Source organism: Camelus dromedarius, unplaced genomic scaffold, assembly GCF_036321535.1.
Source record: "Camelus dromedarius isolate mCamDro1 unplaced genomic scaffold, mCamDro1.pat HAP1_SCAFFOLD_185, whole genome shotgun sequence".
In the NCBI taxonomy this organism is placed as follows: domain Eukaryota; kingdom Metazoa; phylum Chordata; class Mammalia; order Artiodactyla; family Camelidae; genus Camelus; species Camelus dromedarius.
In genome coordinates this window covers 401,232-427,263 of record NW_026989816.1, presented here as the reverse complement: position 1 = coordinate 427,263, position 26,032 = coordinate 401,232, and the positions used below count along the sequence as shown (strand labels likewise).

The following is a 26,032-nucleotide window of genomic DNA, read 5'->3' as shown; positions in this document are numbered from 1 at the left end:
GCCACTTATTTATTTCACAGCCAGTGAGCACCTCCCACAAACCCTGTTTCCCTGTGTCTGCTGGGAGCCTCAGGCACACTGTTGCTGTCGATCTTATACGTCACAGGCCTGAGGCGTGTGTCTCACGCCTGCAACTCTCACACAGGCTCGCCTCCTAGCCTCAATGTCTGAACTTGGCCCCATTTTCTCACCTGTTTATTTGGTATCTGTTCTTCTGTAAGCTGCCTGAAATGCTTTTTGGAACAAGTCAGAAGAATCAGTGGGTAGAGAAATGGACAGATGGACAGGTGAGAGTTGGGGAGACAGAGTGACTCCAAGAAAAGGGGAACAAAGAAAATTTCCTATGCAGAACCCTCTTCTAGTCAGGGAAGAAAACCACCACGGAGAAGTGTGAAGAGGCAGGTGGCTTAGGACTGTTTCCTGGATTCCATGAAAAGTCACACCAAGAGATGAGAGGGTAGAACTATAAATAATAAAAGAAAAAAGCATGCATGCTTGAAAAATATATCTACAATATGTACTTTCTAAAGAATAGATTCAAATCAGCACGGCCCAATAACACAATCCTTGGGTATTTACAGAAGTGAGAATCCCATCTCCAAACCACAAGGCATCCCTTCGGAGCACTAAGAGTCTACACGGGACGGTCATAAAGCTGTCATCGCAAAAGCGATGCTATCCTGCCCTTACGAGGAATGAGCAGCTGTACTCGGGCTGCCCACGCGCGCCATTTACACCCCACAGCACCTCTACGGGAGAGGGACGCCTAGCGAGCCCCATCTCTGCAGGACAGAAAACAAGTCCGGGAGAGGCTAAGCCGACCTACCAGTTCTCCATTTCACAGGACTGGTCACTCCAGAGCAGGACTCGAACTCGGACCCACGTTTGTAACCGCAGTACTACCGTGATTTGTGTGCTTTTTGTGTGTATAATACATTTGTTTCCGGCATGAAAGGATATTTAACAAATGTTCGGTTGTCTTGTCTATCTCATTAGCTCACAATCTTTATATTTTTGAATTGTACTCTTTTCCCCTGGAGAAAGGAACGGAAAGAGCGGGGGTCAGAATGAGATGGGGCTCCATTCTTTATCTGTTACCTCATCTCATCCAGTCCCCAACCAGGGAGAAGGAGCAAATGTTCTCTTCATCTTTAAAGAGAGAGCTCCACTGATGGTGACTTACTCAACTCCAAAACCATGTCTGGGGGAAGGGCACAGACAGCAACCAGAGAAGTATCACCCGTAGGAAGGAGAAAAGAGCTCAGGGTGTCAGCCTGATTTAATTTCAATGGATAATATAATACCACAGACTAAAAATACTAGCATGCAGTGAATTTGCTATTTCTTGACATCTAGCAAGTTTTCATAGCCCGCATGAAACATTATCGTGAACTAGTTAAAGGAAGAGTCCACACTCAGGGAAAATCAATGCCACAGGCAGGCTGAAACCGAGGCTGGAGGAAAGGAAGAGAAAAGGCATAGTTAAGAAGAGGGGAAAGTCTGGGAAAAAGACATCATCACAAGGACTCTCCAGCATCATCCAGCTATCATATAATCATTCATTCAAGAGAGAGTTACTTAGGTCCTATTTTGTGCAAGATTTTACACAGGGCAAAGCAAGAGTGCAGCGTACATGGTGGCAGCAAGTGGCGGGGCTATAATACAATTCTGATCCTGGTACCTTGCACAATTGTACTCAGTATAAAGGCAAAAAAATAAGGTAAAATAATACTATGTAAACTCTACGCATTGTTGAAAAAAATTAAAGAAGACCTAAATACCTGGACAGACACACCACGCACATTCCTGGATCAGATGACAGCGCTCTTGGGATGGCAGTGCTCCCCAGAGCGATCTGTATACTCAACGTGGTCTCGATCACAATCCCAGCGGGCTCCTCTGCAGTAACTGACTAGCTGCTGCTACTATTCATATGGGAATTCGAGGGACTCAGTAACCAAAACGTACTTGAAAAAAAGAAAAAAATGAGAGGACTTGTAATTCTCAATTTCAAACCTTACAACTGTATCTCCAGGTGAGATTAGAGGCCATTTTTAAGTTATTACTGGGTTTATCCTTATTTTCAAAATTCTCTACAATGAATATACCTGTTAGAATAAGAAAAATAAAAAGAAAGGTATCTTGTAAAATATGCACAGTGATTCATTCATTGGGAAAAAAATTATTTTAACTATAAAGAGGTAAACAAATATCTAGTGAAAAAGGACTACTTAAAAACAAGTGTGCATTTACAATTTTCATAATTTGAAAACTGAAAAGCACAAAAACATCAAGTTACTAGGGAGACTAGTGAAACATATTAATAGTTATTTTCAAAAATTCTAATTGAACAATGAAAACTCAAGAAAGGGAAAATTGTGATTGACACCCAAGTGCAAACACATGGAGAGCAAACGCCTAGAAATCACAGTTCCTTTAAATCTGCTTCTAACTCAATAGGAGAGGAAATTCCTCACTTAGGGGACAGTGGAATCCCATACATAAGACAGGATACACAGTACAAACTGCAGTAGTATCGGGAGTGAATTTCTTAGAATTCTAATGTTACAACATTGCTGAAAAACTATAAAAACACTGACAGACAGATTAAAACACACAGTCATATATATTATATAGAAACATATGAAGTCTGCTCCCATGTTGCATAGAAATACAAACATATTTGTTCATTTATAGGCACTGATTACTTTATCACAGATAGAATATTTCAAATAAAACAAAAAATCAATAATACACTCCTCTTGTCAAATCTACTTGATAAGTTACTCTGCTATGCAACCATAATGTGTTTAAGATAGATCTAAAATTAGTGAAAAATCTTTGTATGGTTTCTTGAATTGTTCTCAAAATTCCAAGCTTAATATTAAAATAGATCTGAGCAGTATTTCTATATTATCTTTTCCCTTGTGAAATGAACAACACAGTCTGTTGTCAAAATTCTGTCCTTACAATGATTCACGAGCACCGTTTCCTAACAAAACTGCTGAACAGCAAGGCACTATCCAGACACTGTGACCAAATAAATGAAACACAAGGAAGACAGTGACCCTATCCTGGAGGGCTTATAATCTGTGTCAACAGCGGGTTTTTATTTGATTGGTTTGATTGGGTAGCAAAATAAAATCAATCAAGTACTTTCTGCTTTTAGCATTCTGTAAGTCATGACTGTTTTTAGTGTCATGAGAAGGAAAGACTTAAGCATGACTTGATTAGGTCAACTAGCAACAATCATCACTGGAGAGTGAGTAATAAAGAAGTTAACTGATAGAAATACTTCTGACTACATGAAACCTAAAATAAATCTACACTGATATCCGAAAGGAAAATGAGGAGATGAGGTCCCCAATGAGAAAACAAACTAACAAGGAATCAAAAAAGGAAAGACGTTTTCATTAACGATTCCAGGCAGTAGTGGAGCATAGTGGTGAGGATCACAGATGTTTGGGACGAACATGAGTGCCTGAACTCCCACAGCACTGGGTAGCTGTGAAACTGATATTTCAGAGAAATTTTCTGCATCTCAGTCTTCTATCCATACACTGGGGACAACAACCGCACCCATCTCCTAGAACGGTCCTACGAATTAAGTTATTTTATATATAAAATTTTAAATAAAATACCTCAGATTTTAAATAATACCCCAAAAGCACAAGGAACAAAGAAAACAGAGATAAATTGGAGTTCATCAAAATTTAAAACTTTGCTTCAAAGGGCACCATCCAGAAAGTGAAAAAACAACACACAGGAGAAATTTTTTTCAAATCATTTATCTGATAAGGAATTTGTATCTATAAAAAAAAAAGTACCTCCTACAACTCAACAATAAAAAGGCAACTCAATTAAAAGTTGAATAAAGGATCTGAAAAGGTATTTTTCAAGGAAAATATACAAATGGCCAATAAGCACAAAGAAACGATGTTCAATATCTTTAGCTGTAAGGGAAATCAAGTCAAAATCACTAGGAGAAACCGCTTCACACTCACAACAATAGCTTATAATAAAAAAAAAAGTGTAACAAGCACTAATAATGACACAGAGGAAGCGGAGCGCACAGCCCTTTCTGGTGAGGACGTAACACAGCGTGGCCACTTTGGAAAACAGCCTGGCAGGTCCTCAGAGAGTTGAACATTTGGTTTCTGAATGACCCAGCAACTCTGCTGTCTGGGCACAGACGTAAGAGAACTGAAAACAAATATCCACATAAAAACTCCTACAGGAATATTCATGGCGACATTACTCATCACAGCCAAAAAGCAGAAACAACCCAATTGCCTATCATCTGATGAATGGGTAAACAGTGGGGCCCAGCCATACAGTGGAATATTATTCAGCAATAGCAAAGCATAGAGTACTGACCCAGGCCACAACGTGGACAAACTTTGATAACGTTACTCAGTGTGAAATAAGTCAGTCACAATAGACGGTTAAACTTACATGAAGTGACTCGATTTAAATGAAATGTCCAGCACAGGCAAATCCACAGAGAGAGAAGAGTGGCTCCTTGGGGCTGGGGGAGGATGGGGAAGATGGGAATGACTGCTTATGCATACGGGGCTTCCTGTTGGGGGAATGAAAATATTCTAAGATTAAATGGGATGCACAATTCTGGGCATAGAGTAAAAACGACTGTATATTTAAATGGTTGAATTGTATTAAAACTGGTAAGAAAAAAAGCACCTCGGGCCAGTACCTTCCCTAGTAAATGCAAATTGCTAACTTTTATTAGAGGAAGAAGAAACTGCCCTCAGCATGAAAGTAGGAGATAAGCAAATGTGAGTTAACCGAAATTGGACAAGAGCATTTCACTTGAAACAGTTGCTGAGTGTACACAAAATATTCAGAAATAAGAAAATCTGTTTCACATCAGGAAGAAGCATTCTGCTTCAAATGCAGATCAAGGATTCGGCAAGCCCAGCTGCTACAAATGACCAGAGAAGAAACCTGGTTCTTAAAACAAGCACCAGAGCCAACAAGGAAATGGTGGTGAGGAAAGCAGGCGGCCGAATACCTGGAACAGTTTGCTACAAATAATTTCTCCACTGAAAATTTAAAAATAAAATGAAAGTGATAAAATGCTCTGTTGACCTCACGTGAATGGGCTTCCTTCGGTGCTCGACTGTTCTGTAACCCCGATTGAGAGACTCAGGAGAATCAGCATGTCTCCTGGGAGTCCCCAAAGGACTGCCCACCAGCACGCTGACCACCATCACATCTACCAGGGTTGAATTGCAGAGAAGAGACCAACTTCTGAAAGGCACAGGAAATGTTGACAAGGGAAGAAAAAGTTGCAGTCAGTCCTGGGACAGAGGCCCTCTGAGCAGAGGCCAGAAGGCTGCAGGTGAACTGCAGTGGCCGTGGGACAGGAAGGGACCATGGGGGAGCATATCTCAATTCTCTCCTCTCTCTCCATCGGGTAGGAGAGATAAACCTGCATCCTTCTCACCTGGAACTGTGGGTTGGCTGGCAGAATTCTTACCGACATGGAATGATTATTCAAGTCTCTGTGGAAAAAGTCAATAAATCGAGAGGGAGTAGGGAGCCAACTCCACGAGCCTCTCAATTGCACCCTTATTTATTGTGTATAATCAAAGGAAAAATTCATTAACAGTTGTGTGATAGTAATAGGAACTTCGGGAAAGACAGTATGAAGCAGAGATTGTAGAATACACAATGAGTACAAAGGATTAGTGTATCTTTAGGGAAGTCATGGGGTGAGGGGAGCAAGATACATTTTTAGACATGTGAATTACAAAGCAGACCACCAGACCAGCCAGGTCCTTGTTCTGTGGATCATAGACTATCTAACAGCACACAAGCTCAGCGTTTATAGCTGAGGGCCTCGGTCCTTGCTTTGCAACCAGCAGAGTGCTATCTAAAAGCTCAACTATGCAAGCAAAGCATTGTCTCTGCTTTTTAAGGCAAGGAGACTGGAGTGAGGATGTACAGGCACTTGCTTGCAAAGCAGTTTTTAAGCATATATTTTTCTTCTTAAAGTTCACAGGAGGCTGGAGTGTGTTACAATTTGTTAAACCAATCATGGGGTCCCACATGGAACCATTATGGAGGACACCCTAGGATGACAAATCCTGCCTCTGGGTCTTTTCCTGCCATCTTCAGCCACTCTAGCAGGGTCTAGGCACATCCGTGAATAACGATCCTACAGAACTACCCACACTCTTAACTCCTGGTGCTTGAAACTTAATTTTAGCTCTACACAACTTACCGTAGAAAAGTTTCAGAAATAAAAGATATAATATTCCTTTTATATCTCATCATATTACTGATTTTTCTGATTGCTCTAAGTTGCTTCTACTTGGTAAAGCACATAATTCTGCAGGTGAATTCAGTAATTTCCATTGGGCATATCTAGCCATTTTGGGCTCTCTAACTTCTATTGGTCAAATACCGATACACTTAATTGATTTCTTTGTTTATCAATTTCAGCCGGGAGGAGAGGGAGTGTCACTCTTTTCCTCAGCCCACCCTCAACCCTTTTCTCATCAACTCAGGCCTCCTGAAAACAAAACAAAGGATTTGTTTCCCTTCTACTCTTTCCACAAAAGCAACAGGAAACATCAGCCTGGAGAAAGAATTCAACACAAATGTTAAAACAAAAATCTATAAACCTGGAGCAACTCCATCTCCGAATCATGATACACAATGACATGAGAGTAAGTGTGTCAGGCACAAAGCATGCGTGAGCCTGACCACCTGATTTCTATTCTTCAAAGGAAGGAAGGTTTTCATATTTTTTATTATCATACTTTGTCATTGTTTCTGATTATGCCAAAAAATAGTTTATGAAAGAATTATGCACTGCAATAACAGATTACTATTGTATCAATTATAGAAGGCATTCAGAGGGGATAGGAAAAGCCACCTCTGTAAAAAATGCAAAATTTATTCCCCTGTTAAGAACACGTATACAAAATGCAACAGAGAATTCAAATTCTTGTGGAGAGGAGCAAAAGCCACAGAACCAAAGCAAAGTCAATAGAATGAGTTAATTCAGAATTCACTGGACAAACATGCTCAATGCATTCAAATAATTTTAAAGGCACACTGCAAACCATTCACTTAATTATCTGCAGGCTAGAGGAAGCATTTCCCGCTTTAACAGACAACAGAAATCAATAGGGTGCCCCAACAAACAAGGACCAAAGAACAATCAGGTTTTTAAAAGCTCTGATAAATCAGCATGTTCTAAAGATCAAAATCCAGAAATTTTAAACATTCATTCACACCACAATGAAACAAGCACTTAAAAAAAAAAAAAAAACAAAGAAACTAAGCACATAGATCATGTACATAGATCAATGAGGACTTCATGTACCGCTGGAAGAACAGGCTATAGCCTTCTACTTGAAAAATAAAACTACTTTTAATGATAACTGCTAAAACACATTTCATCATTCATGTTGCCTTGAAAAATCTGAGGCACTTGTATCTGATCAGAAAAGCAATTCTGGGTAATAGTAGGTTACAATTCAGTGCCAGTTTGCTTTAGAAGAAAAGAGAAAAAAAAGCTACTGTTTCTCATATCCTGCACAAAGTGTGAAGTGTCTCCCTGCCTCTTTCTCCTCCCGTTTTCTGAGCTCATGCTCCCCAACCCTTCTGAAACAAGTATGAGAAACTCTTATTCCCACCAATATGCCAAATGACAAAAGAATATCAATTTATTTGTGTAAATATATGCCTATACCTTGAACTGTAGGAGAAAGGTATCAGAAGTCCATATGAAACTTATTTCTAGATTCCTGAAGTCACACACACAAACGTTCACACAGACACAGACACATACCCCCTGGATTACTGGGCACTTCACAAGTTTAGGAATTCCAACTTCTAGAAGATAACTTTGTAGTTAGTTTAAAATACAAATCTGTCAGCTTTTGAAAGCCTTGATCATCTGCTAAACCATCCAAATATCAAAGAGATCCAATTAGCTTTCTCTGTAGAATGTAATTTCACTTGATGGCAAAACAGACCCTAAGAAGTACTGGATCAAAGATTCGTGTTTATCACTACCTATGATCGTTTTTAAGCACATTAACAGATTCAGAAATGTATGTCTCAACAACATTTATTCTTATTGAAAAAGCATACGTGTTCAACTCTCTATACAGTGACTAGGTCCCATGATGGTGTTTAAGAGCTATTTTGTGTATTGAAATATTTATTTTCAAGTGCAGACAAGGAGGGTGTGTATTACTCAGTTGTAGAGCACCTGCTTAGCATGAACAATGTCCTGGATTCAGTCCCCAGTACCTCCAAAAAAATAAATAAAAATAAGTGCATATTTAAAAATAAGAATAAAGTTATATAAAAAAAAGCAGACTAAAAAGCACTGCAATCTATGTGCTACAATTATAGTAAAAAAAAAAGTGTTTCTTTCAAATATTGACTATATGCCAATCACAGAGACAATCACAAATCACACCTGATAACCATCACGTGTGATTCTCAGCAACACTACTAAGTAGACATGGATGAGAATCCCGGCACTGCGGATGAGGAGACGGAGCTCGGAGGAGCTGCGGACCCTGACCGTCCTGCTCCCCGTGACACCGCGTCTACCCAGGGCAAGCTCTGACAGACCTGCTCTGAGGGGACACCCAGCTGCATGGAACCTTGGGGCATTGGGGAGTCGCAGAAAACACTAAAAATTGTTCAGTGAAAAACCAGCTCAAATATATTACACTTTGCCACATCCTTTAAAAAGGGAAAATGACTGAGACCTTTTTGATGCCTCCGTGTCCTTTCTGCCATCATCAATTATTTGCCCTCTCAGGGTGACCAGTGATGAACTGGACCCCATATGAAATGCACTCATATGGAAGAGCTTTTAAAGTTATTTTAAGAAGTTTGTAAGACCCTGTCTATGCCTCACACAGGTGGTCATCCATCACTTCTCACCGGTGTGGACGTACCACCTGAAATCACTCCTTTCTGCTTTTTAAAATCCCTTCATCTAATCCAGGCTTTTCAACAGCAAAGAAGCACCTCAACCACAGACACTGGACAGCTTTTCACCAAACGGACTCGAACAGCCCATTGGACTACCTGGAAACCGTTTTCTTCTATTAAAACCACTTCCAGGTACTTCATCATTTTCTGATTGGTGGACTTGGCCTCTGACTGGCCTACTCAGAGAGCTCCCAGCCTCACATGCGGGGGTGGGAGAGGACCCTGCTGTTGGGGGAAATCAGTGAGGAAGGCGGACATACTCCCGCCAGGTCTGCAAGGGTAGAAGTGCCACAACGTGCTCAGAAATTATACCGTCATCACCCCTGGGCTCCCATGGACTTGTTTCACATTAACCAAACTCATGACACACTGATGAAAGAAAACCAGAAACTTAACTTATTAATGTAACAGAAGACATGAAACTATGAACCAGACTGAAATATCAGAGTTCAACCATGAGTACATTTTCTCAATGGCCTAATCACGGGGAGGCAGTCACATGGCAAGCATGGACAGAAACAGAGCAGGAAGGGTTTCTAGATTAACTCAATGGACTAAATTTCTGTTATAAGAACTGATCTACTGCCTGGAAAACAAATAACGCCAATCACGATGCACTCTCTGTGGACAGTGGCCAAGACATGACTATGAGCATCTGTGTAACTCTCCTTTCCCTGTCCTTTCTGGGCTAACATATGCACAGAGGTACAAAGATTCAGGGATGCAGATAACTCTAAACACCCAAAGCCCATCTCTGGGAGCCTCAAACCAGTAAGCCAGGGTTTAAATACCAGCTCTGCCACTTACTATTTCTGTGATTTTGGCCAACTTACCCTCTGTGTGCCTCAATTTCCACACTGTAAAACTGGGATAACAATCAAACCTTCCTTACTCGCTTGTTGAGAAGATTGAAGGATTCATTTCTGTAAAACTCTCAGAAAAGAATGTAGCACATTTTGGGTGTTCAACAAATGTCAACTTAATATCAAAGTGATTTACAAGTCTCCCTTCTAATCATCTTATGTGTTTCCTGGCTAGTCTAAGTCCCAAAGAAAATCCTTATTTCTCCTTTTATAAACTCTTGGGGAGGACCCTTCTCTTCCATCCCACCACCTGTTTAAACGGAGGGAGGGAATGCCTCCTAACCACTCCTCTGGGCCATGGAGAGTGCTTCTCCATTCACACCCCTGGCCCCTGGCCAACAGATTGCCCTCGTCACACTAACAGAGTGAGGTGTGAGTCCGGGAAGACAAGCAGGGCATTTGAAACCCTTCCTTTCCCTCCAGTGTTGATCACCATTGGGAAGCACTTGGGATGCTCGGCTCCATGGCAGGACAGCCTTGTGCATGAATGGGCAGGTCCTCTCAAGGGAAGGTTCGCTGTGTCACAGAGCTACATGGGACAGGGTGAGTCTCTAATTCTGGGACACAGTATCATGACACGCATTTTCCCACAGCCCTGAAGTTCATGGAGAACGTGGCTTCATCAGTAACAAATAAGACATTTATCGCCTGCCTACTCTTATGTGTCATCTCTCAGTTGGCTGCTGGAGACAACATGTGTATAAGTATTGGATCCCTTTAAGCCCCAAAATATATGAAGTAACAAAGAATTCTGTGGCTTAACGTTGGTTCAGGGCGACTGTGTAACAGTTCTGACTCTGCTGATGCTTAATTATGGGTATAGGAACTAAGGAACCTCCTCAAATATCTCTCAGCATAAAACCAGCTTTTCTTATTTTCCTGTTTCTTAGTAATTGCCAAAGACTCTCAAATGATGGCTTCACACAAAAAAGCAGCTAAAGTTTATGAGCCCTCTTGACATACCCACTGTGGTAAACACTTTACATAATTTCTAATTCTCACAATTCTGCAAAGCAGATACGAGCGTCCCCATCTCACAGACGAGGGAAAAACTCAGAGCAAACTGACTCAGGCTCACGTGGCTCAGTGGCAGCACGTGCACGCAAACCCAAGACAAAAAACTACACCCCTTCTTATATGTACAAAATCACCTCCCAACAAATGATACACAGCTGCTGGGTCAATACTCAGGGAACTCAGTACACTTTTCAGCTTTAAGGTGCTCCAGAGGCCGCTCTTAGCTGCTTTATAAAATTCCGGCTCACTGGTTGCTAACACTGGAAGAAAAGACCGATTTTGCCATTGTTTGCACAGCAAGTCTGAAATGTTCACAGCAAGATGACAGAATAAGTCTAAGACATAAGCAGAATAATTTTTCCAGGTAGACAGACATAATGGACATTGTGCTATTCTGAAGCACTAAGCAACGGAATCAAAACAAAATAACATTTGTTAAGCCTTCTTTTGCAAAAGGAATATTAAGACTGTTAGAAGGTGCAACAGCGCCACCTATGGCTAAAATGACCTTCCAGGTTGCCGGGAAAGATGCAACACAAAAATTGCCTGTAGGATCAGAAAAGAGAATCAGATAACTAAAAGCTTATGTAGCACATATTGCACTTTGCTTCGGGGGAAGGGAAGGGTATTCAGTATTTAATCTGATATTGCTAATACTCCTGAATATAAACAAAAGACATAGGTTCATGGAAACTCATCTTAGAAGAGGAAAGAATCCAGTCCAGCCACTTCATTTTACAGGAGGGGAAACTGAGACATGGGTTCTGTCCTGCAATCGGCAGCAAAGCTCTCCCAGGCCTCATGTCTTGCACTGTAGCATAAACCAACAGATCTGTACTAGGCCTATATTCATAAAAGTCACGTTTGTATTTTTCCAACATTAGGTTATCTAAGTATCTTGCAAAATAATTCTCAAAGAGCCAGGATATCATACAAGATTGATGAAATACAAAAACATTTATTTACATAATAAAACAGCATGAGCTTTATTCTATTAAAAAGTGACTTGTTAAATCAATGTTTTGATATTTTAAACCTGTTAAGAGTGCAGGAAAAAAAATCAAAATTTTGCTTAATCACAAAAGAGAGAAGCTTATTCCCTGAAAATGATTAATGTGGATTTTACTAAACTTAATGAATCTGGTCAGAATCCCACGAATTTAAATGTCTGTGTGGATGGTTACACGGCAACATGAATTCTGAGTTGTAACAATACATATTCTGTGTAAATAATATTCAAGGTCGTCTGATTAAGGCAATTTAACTAGTCCCTGTCTCACTAGTATGATACAGATTTCATTAAAACTTCATACTACACTAAAAAAAAAAATGAATCCTTGTTACTTTAAACCATATTCAAATATATCATATATATGAATATTATAAATATTGAATATGCATCAGAAATAAGCGACACTCTTTAGTATTCAGAGTTGATCCTTCTAAAATATCTGTCATTCTGACAGCACATTTTTATTAAGCACCTCTTGGGTTCTTTGTATACAAGGCATCTAACTCTCACAGTCAGACAAGTTAAACGATATTACTCAAATTTCACAAATAAGGAAATGTACTTAAGCCATGAAAACAACTTACATATTCACCATCAAGAAAGAAAAGAGTAAAGATTTTACTTATAATATTCACTGACAATCTTTTCTTCCATATTAAGACTACATAAAACCAATTCAGTCTTTGTAAGTATTTCTGTCAATAAGGGCCACTAGAGAAAAACAAGTAACATCATTAACAGTGGTTGGACTTTCAAAGCCCACTTCTCTTTGGCACTATAATTGTTTTTAATGTTTTGTTTTTTGTGCTAACAGACCACTAAATTAAAAAAATTAACTTTTTAAGTAATTACCTGAGAATTAAACATTTGTGAAAATGTACAATTTTAATTTATGACACTCTGTCTCACATTCTCACTGGTGTCTCTCCTTTGAAGGCCTCATAAGGCTGAGATCACAAAAATCGGCCATTTATGGAGTCACAGCAGTTCGGGTAACCACTCAACGGGAGGCTGATTAGAGGAGCAATTAAGAATGCATCCTGTGCAGCCTGGGTTCCAGCACCGAGCTAGCCACCGCCAGCTGGGTGTGATTTAGGACAAGCTGCTCCATCTCTCAATCCCTCAGCTGCAAAAAAGGAGACACTGATACCTACCCTCAAACACCTGCTATGAAGTAAAACATGAGGAAAGCATTTTAGTGTTAGGTAGGTGTCCACTCAGAGCGAGTTTGGTCATTATGATGATGAGGATGGCTGTTAATAAATTAAGCTAGACCAAAAAGGAGAAATCACCTTAAAGGAGAAACATTTTAATTCAATCAGCATTTCCTTTTGGATGGATTGCAGAAAGTTCTATTGATGTTTTTAATAAACCAAGTTTTGTCCATTAATTATAGATTTACAGGTTCATGGACAAGTCTCCAGAAAAAGAATTAGAGGCCTCTAACTTCTGAATACTAAGAAAGTAAATTAAAAAAAAAAATCATTTGGGAGATTATACCTCATTTGGGAGAGTATGTGCTTAGCATGCATGAGGCCCTCACTTCAGTCCCCAGTAACTCCATTTAAAAACTTTCTTTTTTAAGAAATGGAGAATTAAAGCAAAAAGATGGAGGAATACAGAATTTTTTAGAGACTCATCTCAGATTTAAGATGGGGAGAAAACATCCATTTCTCAGAGGAAATCTTGAGAACTATGTAAACAGGATCTGAGATGTCTAGTCTTCTAACATTATTCATGAATTCATATTACCAAGTCTTAAAACTACCTGATAACCCACAGAGGTGATACTGATCGTAACACCTGCCAACACGGATCGAGCTCCCGCTAGGACTGCTCTGTTCTGACATCTCTGCTCCTGAGGCCTGACCAGGCTGAGAGCACTAAATTCGGTCATTCATGAGCATCTCGTGTAAGTCCTCCATGTGTGCTTCTAACTCTCCCCTCACCAGCCCCTCTGAGGGAAGCACTGTTATCATCATCCCCACCCGCAGATAAGGCCACTGAGGCACAGAGACTAAACCTTTCCAGGTCACATTGGCATTAAAGGACGTCTGTATTTCTGCTGTTTTCCTTTTGACAAAGTAATCTGAGATATCAATTCAAGGGAGACTGTTAAATAGTCAAGTCTGTCAGGTCTTCACCTCAAAGAGCAGATACTATAAATTCCTGATGTAGGATGAGGCTGCCGCCACAAACTGACTCAGCTTGAAATTAATATCCAAGATGAAGCAGCGGATTCATGTAAATATTCACGACTGTCAACACCGCTCTCGGGTCTGGGCCCTTCACTGCCTGAACGGGGGTGAAATCCCCACCCGTGTCAGGGAGGGACGCGCAGCTCTTCCGGGACTCACCCAGGATTCACGGGCTGTTTCCCCCCACAGGCTGTCCTCAACGATTAAAAAGCTCTCAAGATTTTTACACCATGCAAAACTAAAAGACATTTCTGCAGATGGAGCACTTTCTCAGGCTTAAACCTTTTTTGCCTACACTCAGCAAGGGGCAAAAAAAAAAGAAACATGACTCTACAAAGTCTCTGACCCTCACCACTCACGGGAGTAGAACGGCCACAGCAGCAGATGAGTCTTCTCATTGCACGATGAGAACAAAATAAAGCCGCCCCAACAACAGGCACTCCCAGAGACAGAGCTCAGCAGTCTTCTGCACACTCACAGTTGTGCAGCCCTCACCACCATCTATTTCCTGAACACTTCATCACCCCAGAAGAAACCTCCTGTCACTAACAGTCACTCCCTAATCCCCCTCCACCCAGCCCCTTTCAACCATCACCTGCTCTCTGCCTCTGCATGTGCCTTTTCTGGGCATTTCAGATCACTGAAATCAACAATATGTGGCCGTTTGTGTCTGCTTCCTTTCACTTAAAATGCTGTTTTCAAGGCTTGTCCATTTTGAAGTGGTATCAGCATCTCTCTCTCTTTTTTTTTTTTTTTGAAAACGTTAAAGTTTATTAGAAGGTAGTAAGTACTATCAAAAAGAGTACGGTGGAGCATAAGTGATTGGGTTTCAAAGGGAAAAGTGCGGGTTGAACAGTCAGGGAGGAGTTCCCAGAACGGGTGGCCTTTTTCATTTTCCTCTTTATTTGTTTTTTCTTTTTTATTCACTCTTACATGTGAATAATGTTCCACTACATGGAGATACTACATTCTGTTCTTCCATTCAGCAGCTATTTATGGACGAAGTCCAGTAGAATGAGTGTAAGAAGTGACTACCATGGATGGCATTTAAGCAAAGGGCAAGACGTGCTTTCAAAAAACAAGCCAACAAACAGAGGCACAAGGAAATTCAGTGCGTTTCTGAGCAAAGAACATGCTTGCTTCGGCAGGACTACCGTGCAGGGCTGGGGCGGATACTGGCAAGAATCACGGTGAGGGAGTCACCTGAGAAGACTCCCCACTGCAAGCAGCTCAGCCAATTCTCCCTCACCCTGTATTGTTAGAGCCATGTTTCTAGGTTACTCTTATTTCAAGTAATAGTACTTTAACTGCACATCTGATCATCTGCCTCAGACCACATTACCTAGAAGCCACAGAAAATCATTCACTGTCCGGAGCAGCTCCAGGACATAACGGTGATGGATCAGGGAGTCCAGCAGCATTCCAGCCTGCAGGCACAAACCCCACATGTGCCCTGGTGATGTCCGGAAAATAAAATGCATGGAAATATCTCATTGCTGGTACACGACATCTGCCCTCAAATTGCCCCAAAATCATGATGGCAAAGCACTACTCAAACTTTTCACTCCAAAAAAAAAAAAAAAATGCTAAGAAGGCAAATTTAGGCCCTTCCATTAAAAACCAGCAACCATCACTGCCAGTATCTGAGCTGGAATTCTCCTGACTTCAAAAACCACCGCGCAGTTACTTTTCAAAAGTGAAAGTCATATATGTATTCCACGTAGATGATATTACAGTAGGATTTTTCTTTTCAAAATTTCCAGTTGCAACATTAGCACAAGAAAGTTTATGTTTCAGCTTTAAAAAAATCAATTATCCTCCACTTTCTTAATTTTGAACCTATTATTATTTTATAAAGGGAGCTATGCTGCATATTATAAACCAACTGTTTGGTTTCTGCAAATAAGACCTTTATGGCCTCACTATTTCAGAGCAAACTTTAATGATGTTTTGAGAGGTGGGGCCTGGGGCTCTCACTAACAGCTCTTTAAATACTGACAAGTATGTGCTCTTAAGTAATGCAAAGGCTCTAACTCCACACTAGCTCAGAAAGCAAAGAAACTGCACCAAAGACTTACTTTAAAATTTTAATATATTCCTATTGTTTTGAATATTAAAGTTCTTAAAAGATATGATTTTTTTTGAGAAAGCCAACAGCGGTATTAAATTTCCTCTCACCAAGAAAGCAATCTTTATCAAGAATAAAAACCCCTATAGAAATCGAAATGACGGGACGTTTCTAGCTAAGTGAACATGCAGATCTGAACACAAACCTAAATCCTATCAGATCTCACTCGAACGAGCTCAACAAAGTCCTGGGCTACCCTGGAACTTAGCTCTTCTTTTCCAAAAGCTGGCTGAGCTAAGATCATCACACAAGGCAGGGAAGGAGAGAAGACGAAAGTCCACCTGGCAGCCTCCATCTGTTTTCTTCCAGCCAAAAGTCGCCTCTAGGGTCGCCCTGCTAACAAGCCCTCCCCATAAGGAAATCCGGCATCCACACTGCCCCTGCCGTCCCCAAGCAGTCCCGACGCCTCTCTCCCAGCCTGTGAATGTTCTTCTAATGACCCCCCCTGTTGGTGGCACCCTTCCCCTCTTCCCTGCTACACACACACACACACACACAGAGCCACAGCAGTCTTCCCAAATCACAAATTTGATTACATCACCCCCACTTCAAACCCTTCAGAGGCTCCCTGGTGGAATTCTAGCCCCACCCCAGACACTGCTTGCCCAGCCTCACCTCAGTACACAGGTCCCCAGTGACCTCAGGGGCCCCCTGACTTGCTCCTACTTCCCACTTGTCTCCAGGCTCATTTTGACTGTTTCCCAAGGAAGCCTTCCCTCCTTCCGACTACCAGAATTTGTTCCTCTATTCCTAGAACATTCTAGGCTAAGTCAACTTCTGACAATGCTAAGCTCACAAGAAGCAAATACATTTTGCTTACTAATGTGGCTCCACCCTTTCTCCCCTAGACACACAGAAGTGCACGTGTTATGAATAAATGAATGACGGGGTGGGTCTCAAAGGGACAGACATACCTACTCTCACCCGTCCCGACCCTTGTGTCTGTAGAATATCAGAAGAAAAACCAGAATTACCTTTCCTGAGGGTCACTTTCTGATGACACCCTTCACTGACTACTGTGTCAGTTCTAGTAAAACCCAAGCTCTTCCAAAGCCCTCCATCCCGGACTCTCTCCAGTGTCCTCACCAGCAGGGGCACCTTCCACCCTGGACCACACAGGGCACTCTCCCCGTTTCACCACGCCAAAAGCCTCCAGGCATCTGCCCGGGCTGCACCTGCCACCTGAGCCACATTCTTGACTACTTCTCCTGGCTGACACTCTGTCCTCACAAATGAATGTAGAGTCCATTTCTTCCAGGAAGTCCTCTCTGATAATGTCCTTTAGGTCTTGGTTGGGCTTCATCTATAGCAGCAGTACATGGTGACCAACTGGGTGTTTGCCCGCTCCTTTGAGACCACGAACTCTTGGGGGCCACGTGGGAAGGAGTGAGAGATTACAAGAGGGGTGCGGGAAGCAAAAAGCAAAAATCACAGCCCAAGTCCCAAATTCAAGGATACTTTCTCAGGAAAAAGTATAAAGAATTTCACACGTGTGCAATTTGGCTACTGTTTTTGTGGCTTGTGGACAGCAAGAACTTGGTGTTCTAGTCCAAAACCAAGATTACATGCAAAGAAATGTATATATTCATATCCAAAGGAAACCAGAGCTGCTCAACAACAGTTTGCAGTTAGAATTGAAAGGAACTTTGATAAAGGCAATCTCTCTCTCTCTCTTCCTTCTTTTCTGGCATCATATAATTTTAGAAGTATTTGCGTGACCAAGAGATGGCTACAGCCCGTGATTCTTCACTGAAGTGTTTGGGGCTGAGGAAGACCAGATTACATTCACTGCATAAATGCAATCACACCAACACACTGATAGGTGCCGTGGTGGTGGAGATGATGTTCCAAAGCAGGCAACCTTATTCTGTAAGAGAGCTCTAAATAGAAAGTAAGAAATGCAATGTTCTGTAGTCAATTTCATTTGCTATATGGGTCATTAATTGATAGTATATCTTGTCTAATGAAACCCAAAAATAAATTGTCAAAGTCGATTTTCTTCATCTGACCATTTTATGCTAACTTTGGATATTAAACCCTCACTCCATAAGTAAAACTCAGGCCTACGCTGCAGCATAGTTACATCCCGTGGAAGAAAGCCGATCAAGGGAGAACTGGAGAGTTTCCCTTCAGAAGCTGCTAAGTCTGGTTTTGCACCTGTACGTGATTTGCAACCACGTCATCGAGAATGGAGAAAACCTAACAACTGTGGGGCGAAAAGCACTGCGGTGCTTCAGAAAAATCAAAGAACGCTGAGCTTTGTGAAACAGTCCTGAGGCACTTAAATCGTACTTTTTCTGAAAGGCTCCAAAACTGACCCAATTCACCATTCCAGGTTCAACAGGGAGGTACCGGAATTAGTAGAGAAAACATGCCCTTGAAGTCTGACAAGGCCTTGCTTGAATTCTGCTGCAGCATTTACTAGCCACTAAACGGACCAATTCCTTAACCCTCTGAGAATGCTTCCCGATCTGCAAAAGGGGGCTGCCACCGCCCACCTGGGAAGCATGGATGTGAATTCAACACGCAAGTAGGGTGGCCGACTGGTACCTGACACGGGGCCTGGCTAGTTTCCCTCCGCTGCCCTTCTCCCCCTTTAAACTTGCACTGTTCCCCCGGTAAGGATCAAAACCACGGAACAGAATGCCCGATTTTTCTGTGTATCCCCGGATACATGACTTACCCTTAGGAGGCCAGAAAAACTGCTTCCTCCCCAGTCACTATCAACGTTCTTAAGATTCTGGGTATTTTTAACTCTATTTTCCAGGGAGACTATTCCAGACCTTTCCAAGCACCATTCTCCAGGTTGGCTCCCCTCCCAGCACCCATCCTTTCTCACTTCAGATACTCTGTATGATTGCCTTCTGTTCATGGGAAAGCGAGTCCGGTAGGGTGTGGACTCCCAAGGACTCCACCCTCCCTCACAGGTGAGTGTGACTACCTTCTGCCCACTCCTCACTCCAACTCCAGCTTCTAAGAACTCTACCCTCCAGGACCCTGCAGACTCTGCATCTTCCCAAGACACACACGTGGCCACGACCCTCCCTTCAGATTTCTTCCTGGCTGGCCCTGCACACACCCCAGCCCCTTAAAGATAAATGGCATTAGGCTGAAAATCGCAAATGCCGCTGACTGACACACCAAAGCTGCATGGTCTGGGCTTTCCTCCAACCCAGGCAGGGCCCTGCCCCGCCTCAGCCTCAGTCTGCAGCTCTCGAGATGATGTAATTCACATGCAAGGCTATGAACACCAGCTAAGAATGACGATTCCCAACGTGTATCTATAGTCCGGCTCCTTCACCTGAGCCACAATCTCATAGACACGAGTGCCTCTTTGAAGTCCTAACTTGGATGACAAATGGCATCTTAAAAATGCCTCATGTTCACCATTTAATCTGGAATTCGATTCCTGGCAGGTACCTCCCAGACTCCCCATTTTAGTAACAGCCCCAGCACCCAACTATGTGTTTGAGGTCACATTCAATTTCCAATGTTCCCTCCCCTAATCCCTGCCCTGGAATCAGTCCTATTATTTCCGTCACTAAGCCCATCTCAAATGTGGTTCTACAGGGACCATGGCCGTAACCCCCCAAGTTCACAGCATGGTACACTGACTAACAGTCCTCCGTAGGGTGCTCCCTGGAGGGGGAGGCATCTCCTGCCGCTGGTCACCTCAGAAGGCACTGGATTCTCACAAAGGAGGCCCAGGAGAAGGGACTCAAGGTTCTCCCGTGGTCTGAGCTTTGAAGGGCCCGAGGTCTGGGGGAGCTCCTAATTAGCAGCCACACTTGCCAGTGAGCAGATGAGGATGGAGGAACCCAGGCAAGGCTGTTCTCACTCCAACCCCTGGGCTCTCGGGAGCCACGGGAAAGGCCTGTGTCCAGGGCACAGCCCGGCCATCACAGATCCCAGCCAGCATTAGCCAACACGGACAGCCTAGACTCCATCTAATTGTGACACTTACTTTTGTTCTGTTCCCCACCCAGAATGTGATGGACTCATTCAGATATTATGGCCTGTCTCAAGCGATACAAATTCAGTGATAAATGAAGTGCCCACATTTGGACCAGAGCATGAAAGTAGAAACAAGGCCTCATGTTCAGCATGATGGTGGTGGCCAAACCCTTCCACCGAGTGAGATGAAGCATGATGGGGGTGAGAATCCAAGGTCCTAGGTCGGCCAAAACATCTTCCTTCAAGGTTGGCTGGGGTGTTGCAGACTCCCTACCGCAAACTAACTACACGGCCGTCAGTGGTGTACATCAGCTGCAACAGACACGGAGTCAGCTATTTATGCCAACATGGGTTAAAAGTAAAGGCCGGGGCAGGGAGGCCTGCACAGCTGCTGAGGCAAAGCTCAGATCCGGCTCTGAATGCCCACTGGCTGGAGAAGAGAGGAAGCTACGGTCCCCTTTAGCGGTCCCTGTGTCAACCAGATCCAGGTGAGCCAGCTACTTAGGAGAAGGCCATGTTTTCCTGATACTCAGAAAAACCAGCCTCGTAAAGGGAACACAAGAGTGGCATGGATTTTAGACCCCCCTAAGCCACTTTATGAAGGCAAAGTAAAGTAAATGGCACAGGGATGTTGAATGCAAAAAAAAAAAAAAATTAAATGACTAAACGGTGACTGCTTCCTCCAACAGCGTCCCCTGCAGCTGCACACCCACGAGCCTGTCACTTTCTCACCAGTGACCGCTGGCCAGGAAGTGCCATCACGCACGTCACACAGTGACAGCCAGGAACCGCGTGAAGAGCACGTTTGTGTAAAAGCAGGAATCGAGCAAGATGCTGCAGAATTTGACTTGACAAGATTAAATACTCCATGAAAAGAATCCCTCAGCAGCCGCCTAAATCAATTCGCATCTCACTTCTTCAAAACAATCAAACAAATTTAATAAGGGCGCATTTGTCACCAAATATAAGGAGGACCAAACAGGTTCCTCAAAGCAAGGATTTTAACAGGTATCAAACACCAGTGGGTGATGTGCTAACAAAGCAAATTTTCCAAAAAATTAGAAAATAAAAAATGACTAGGATAATACATGGATCAAGGCAGCTGTTAAGTTTTTGCTCTTTAAAGCGATGGAGACAGTACGGAGGGCAATCTGGCTATTTCCAATGCAGGGTGTGCACAGCCCACATTTTCAGACGCAACAACATGCTCACTGGGCAGTAAAAGAGAAAAAGAATAAAGAAAAAGGAAAAGAGGAACAAGAGAAAATTAGAAACACACAAGAACAAAAATGATTTTGACAGCATGTACAAGAATTTATGTGAGTGTGTGAGGCCAGGGATGCTGTGACGGTGAGACCCACACTCACCTCGTGCTCCAGGGAAGGCAGGGGCCTGAGGGGAGCGGCGCTGCCGGGGGACCCCAACGTGGTCAGCGCCCCTAACCAAAACTCCACCTATATGCGTCTAGGCAGCTTTTGAGCTACAAATTGTGGTCGCATTTCAGGCTGGACAGTTTTACTCACTTCCACCAAGAGTAGCAGGAGAGAATTAGGCTGTTCCTGTACCAAAGCATTGTTGAAAAACTTAATGACTGTGGAATAGTAAAAGCAAAAATGGAGTAAAAGTGACTGGAGGAGAATGTGCTTGACCCGAGCTCACTGGCCACGTTATCTCACTGACGTAAAGATGCTGGCTGAGCCCTTATGGTAACAAAACAGACAGACCCACCAGGAGGGAGGTTTAATGCGCTGCTGTATTTTGATGCCGAGAGCCATGCCTGGTACACAAGGTTCTGGGTAATCAATGGTGACAGTGTCAACCACTATGGGCTAAGCACACATCCAGCTACTCCGCCAAATCCCAAGGGCAGACTTCAAAAGGCAAAAACAAGTTGGCATTCTCTGGTGGGTCTGCAGAGTCAGAGCCAAGCAGTTGCTGAGCAAAAATGTCACCAGTGCCTCCTATGACAAAAGAGGCGGCACTGGCCTGGGGCTGGGGCAGGGCTCTAGGCTTCCACTGCTCACCAACCAATCTGTCCAGGGGGAGAAGGTGGTCTCTGCGTATGTTGCACCTATGCACCTACCTTGACTGAAGCCTCTGGGCTCAGCAGGAGGTGACATGTGAGGTGAACGGAGCCAGCCTCGGTGTAGCACAGTGCTGGCAGCTATGCCCTCAGCAGTGCCCAGGCTCCTAAACCTGACACCTCATCTCCAAGGAGCAGAAGGGGACTGCGGGCATGAAGATCACAGGGCCCTGTGAGGACAAGTACAGTCCATGACATGCCTTGCCCCTTCCTTAAGCCATAGAGTTATGACCGGGAGGAACAGAAAATTCATCCAGAGCCCGCTAGGCACCTCACACACGTGGGGGACTCGGGTCCCCTCTGCCTATCACTCACAGGGCTGGTCTGGACATTCTTTTTATCAATCCTCTGGCATCTGCTCCTCCAACTTCCCAACAACCAGAAAGTAGAATCTGATCTTAGTTAATTTCAAGAATCACAGAGCACTGCCTCCACAGTGGGCCCGGCAGCCGTGCCAGGTCCTCCGACCGTCACCTGTCAGACCGCCATGAGTACTCTCCAGACTCAAGGCCCGAGGCCATAGGCCGTGGGCACACAGCTTCCCTCACTCTCCCCAGCAAAGGGGGACCACCTCTCGGCAAAGGCATGTCACCCTCTTCTGCACGAAGGACAGCACTATAGATACACGGGGAAACAGAGCAAATGGTGGGGGGGTAGGCAGCACAGAAGAGCTCGTCTGTAATTCCAAGACAAAGTGGGGCCATTGACTTAATCACAGGGACAAAGTGAGGATGAACATCTCCCTGCTCTTTCCCATACTCCGTGATAAGCCTTTCCCTGCATAAGGAGTTCATTCGGATGTCCCTGGCGGTGATTCTGATGTCCTAACATGGCATGCTGCCTGTCGGGCAGGAAGAGAGGGCCTGAGCCGAACAGGTGCTGGGCCTGGGAGGCAGGAGACACCGGCTCCAGCCCCAGCTCAACCAGTGCCTCGTTCTGCCTCTCGGGATTCAGCATCTCATCTACAAGCAAAGGGATGAGACTGTCTTAAGACAGGCTGCCCAACAAATGAAATGAGAGGCATGTAAAGAAAGTTTCCCAGTTGCCACATTTAAAACGGTAAACAAAGAAACAAACCAACAAACAAAAAGACAAGTACTAGAAACTGATTTTAAGAACAAATCTTAACCTACTGTAAGTAAAATACTATCATTTTGACATGTAATCAATATAGGAAGTGACAAGATAGTTTACATTCTTTTTACTAGACAAGTCTCAGCGTCTGATGTGCATTTGACCTACAGCAAATCTCAGCTCAGAGCAGCCTCCTCCCCAGCTCTCCTAGCATCAGTGGCTGTGGCTACTCTATTGGACAGCAACTCCAGGGGTCCCACCAGGGTCCTGGCTGAAAAGCTGGAGTAAGTGTCCACAATAACCCTAAAAGGATCTCTCTGAAACAAAGGCGGATTCACTTTTAAATGTCTGTAAACCGGCGGGCTGCACCTCCCTCCACCCTTGGCTACAAGAGAGTCCTCTTCCTTCCTGATCCCTTTCTGGATGTAGGGAAGAAACCCGGCACACAGCCAGTGTGGACTGGCCTCCAGGTAAACTTACCTGCTTTCTGTGTCCAGTCCCATGATGTCCTCCTTCTCAAATGGGATGCAGAGAAGGAGGATCTTGTCCCCAAAATTGTCGGATGCACCGTCCAGCCACTTGGACTTAGGCAAGATGAAGAGTGACTCAGTGAAGTCCTCGATCCTCTTCTCCACCACCCTGCAGTCCTCGTAAATTGAAGGCCACTTCGGTGCGCGGCTGCTCGGCCACCTCCCCATGCAGCAGAAAGTCAAAGAGCTGAGAGTCATAGAGCGTGGTGCCATACAGCTCCTCTGCACGTGGAGCTTCTCGAAACCTTGGCCGAGAGGCAGTCAGTAATGATGACAAGGCCCAAGACCTTGCGGTGGGTCTGGAAGACGCTCCACCCATTCTTGGGCGCATAGTGGTGCCTGTAGTGGATACAGATTGCCCACTGGGAGCCGCACGGACTGATCTGACTCACCAAGGTGATTCACTTATAGATGCAAAAGAAATTCTCCTCTGAAATGATCCCCACGTGTTCGACCACCATGGGGAAAGTCTGGTGGTCCTCAGCACACTGCACGTAGTCAGGGATGCTCATGTTGCAGGCCCCGACGAGAGGGGAGAGGAGATCGAGGTACATACTGTACTGTGGGCTGCAGGCCCATCTGGGTTGTGGTGACCTGGTGTGTACCAACCAGAAGGCAAGGGAAGCTCAAGCAAATCCGGGGGTACAGTTTGTCCTCAGAGTCTTCAAATGGCTACCGTAGCTCGGATCACATTACCCAGCTTTTGGTCTAGGCTTCCTGCCCTGCAGAGAAGGGTCATTACTTGTTTTCTGTTTCCAAGCACCTACCAAGGCCCTGATGCAAAGTCACTGCTGAAAAATGCTGAATAAGGAAATGAACAAAGGAAGTGCTTTCCCCAACCTCCTTCAGCAGAATATAAAGAAAAGGACTACAGTGGGATCAAAAGATCTGGATTTCTATCCAATTTATTTGAACTCCTAAGCTTCAGAATAATGGATAAGAAAACTTGCCTTGGGGAGGAGGGTACAGTTCAGTGGTAGAGCATGTGCTTAGCATGTACGAGGTCCTGGGTTCAAACACCAGTACCTCATTTTAAAAAATGAAACAAATAAATAAACCTAATTACCCTCCTGAAAAAATATTTTTTAATTCAAAATTCAAAAAAAACCTTGCAATTGACACAACATTGTAAACTTGACTATACTTCAATTAAAAAAAAAAAATCTTTGCCTTACATGAATATATCTGGATTACAGAATTTTGCAAATGTAAAATGCCTAGGGTACCACCTGCATAAAAAGGGGTGACTGTACAAATTTAGTATTGCTCCTTTATGAGCTATATTTCCTTTGGGGGGGTTATAACTTCTTAGAGCTAATTTTCTCAGATTAAAAAATATAAACATTACCTGATTCTCAGGACTGCTGAAGAATCAGGTAACCCTATGAAAGCATCTGACCCACAGAGGTTACTCAATAATGTTTGTTGAATGAATGAATAAACCAGCAAAGTGAATGCTGCTCCCTACCACAGACCATCATAATGGTACTGCCTGGAAATCCCAAGCCCACGTTCCACCCGTCTCTACACTAACCATGTGGGTGACCTGGTCAGGTCTGTGTGATTCTCTAAGCCCCAGTTTAATCGTGAATAAAATTAGGGCAATAACACAAACCTCAAATTGTTAGTGAGTCAGTAATGAATTGTACCCCAAACTTGCAAGTTGGAACCATTAAGGAAAACTATACAAAGGGTCCATAGGCCCTCTCCATATTATCTCTTACAACTACATGGGAATCTACATTATATCTCAAAATAAAAAGTCTAATTTTTTAAAGAGGCTATTGAGGTTAAATGAGCTCACTGTCTCAAATAAGGAACACAAAGCACAAATAGGACAATGCCCAGCACATGAGATACACTCAGTTAACATTCCCACTCAACCCATTGGTCCCTCCAACTTCAGAGCAAGAGGATGGGTCCTCGTGGCAAGAGGCCACTGCACCTGAAGCTAACAAAACTAATGGTGCCCACTTCCAAGAGCTCCTGTCATCACCCTTGTTCTAATTTTCTATTTGTAATATTTTTCTTTTTATTAAATAGAAACTCCCAATTGCATAGCCTTCACCTGACCAGACATCATGATGGCAGCCCTTCAAAACCTGACCACAGAGATCATGATGGCAGCCCTTCTTGGTGAAACAATAAAATGAAAAACCATTTCCACAAGACCTCTGTGTAAATC

The 26,032-nt window shown here is 43.4% G+C and overlaps 1 long non-coding RNA gene across 1 annotated transcript; it reads right to left on the bottom strand.

Moving 5' to 3' along the window:
- Window positions 1-859: 859 nt before the first annotated feature.
- On the bottom strand, window positions 860-24,719 carry LOC135320843 (uncharacterized). The gene is made up of 3 exons (XR_010380191.1): window positions 23,798-24,719; window positions 1,782-1,967; window positions 860-1,034 (listed from the first exon to the last, which is right to left on the bottom strand). It is a non-coding gene; the product is annotated as an uncharacterized LOC135320843 (long non-coding RNA).
- Between the last annotated feature and the right edge of the window lie 1,313 nt (window positions 24,720-26,032).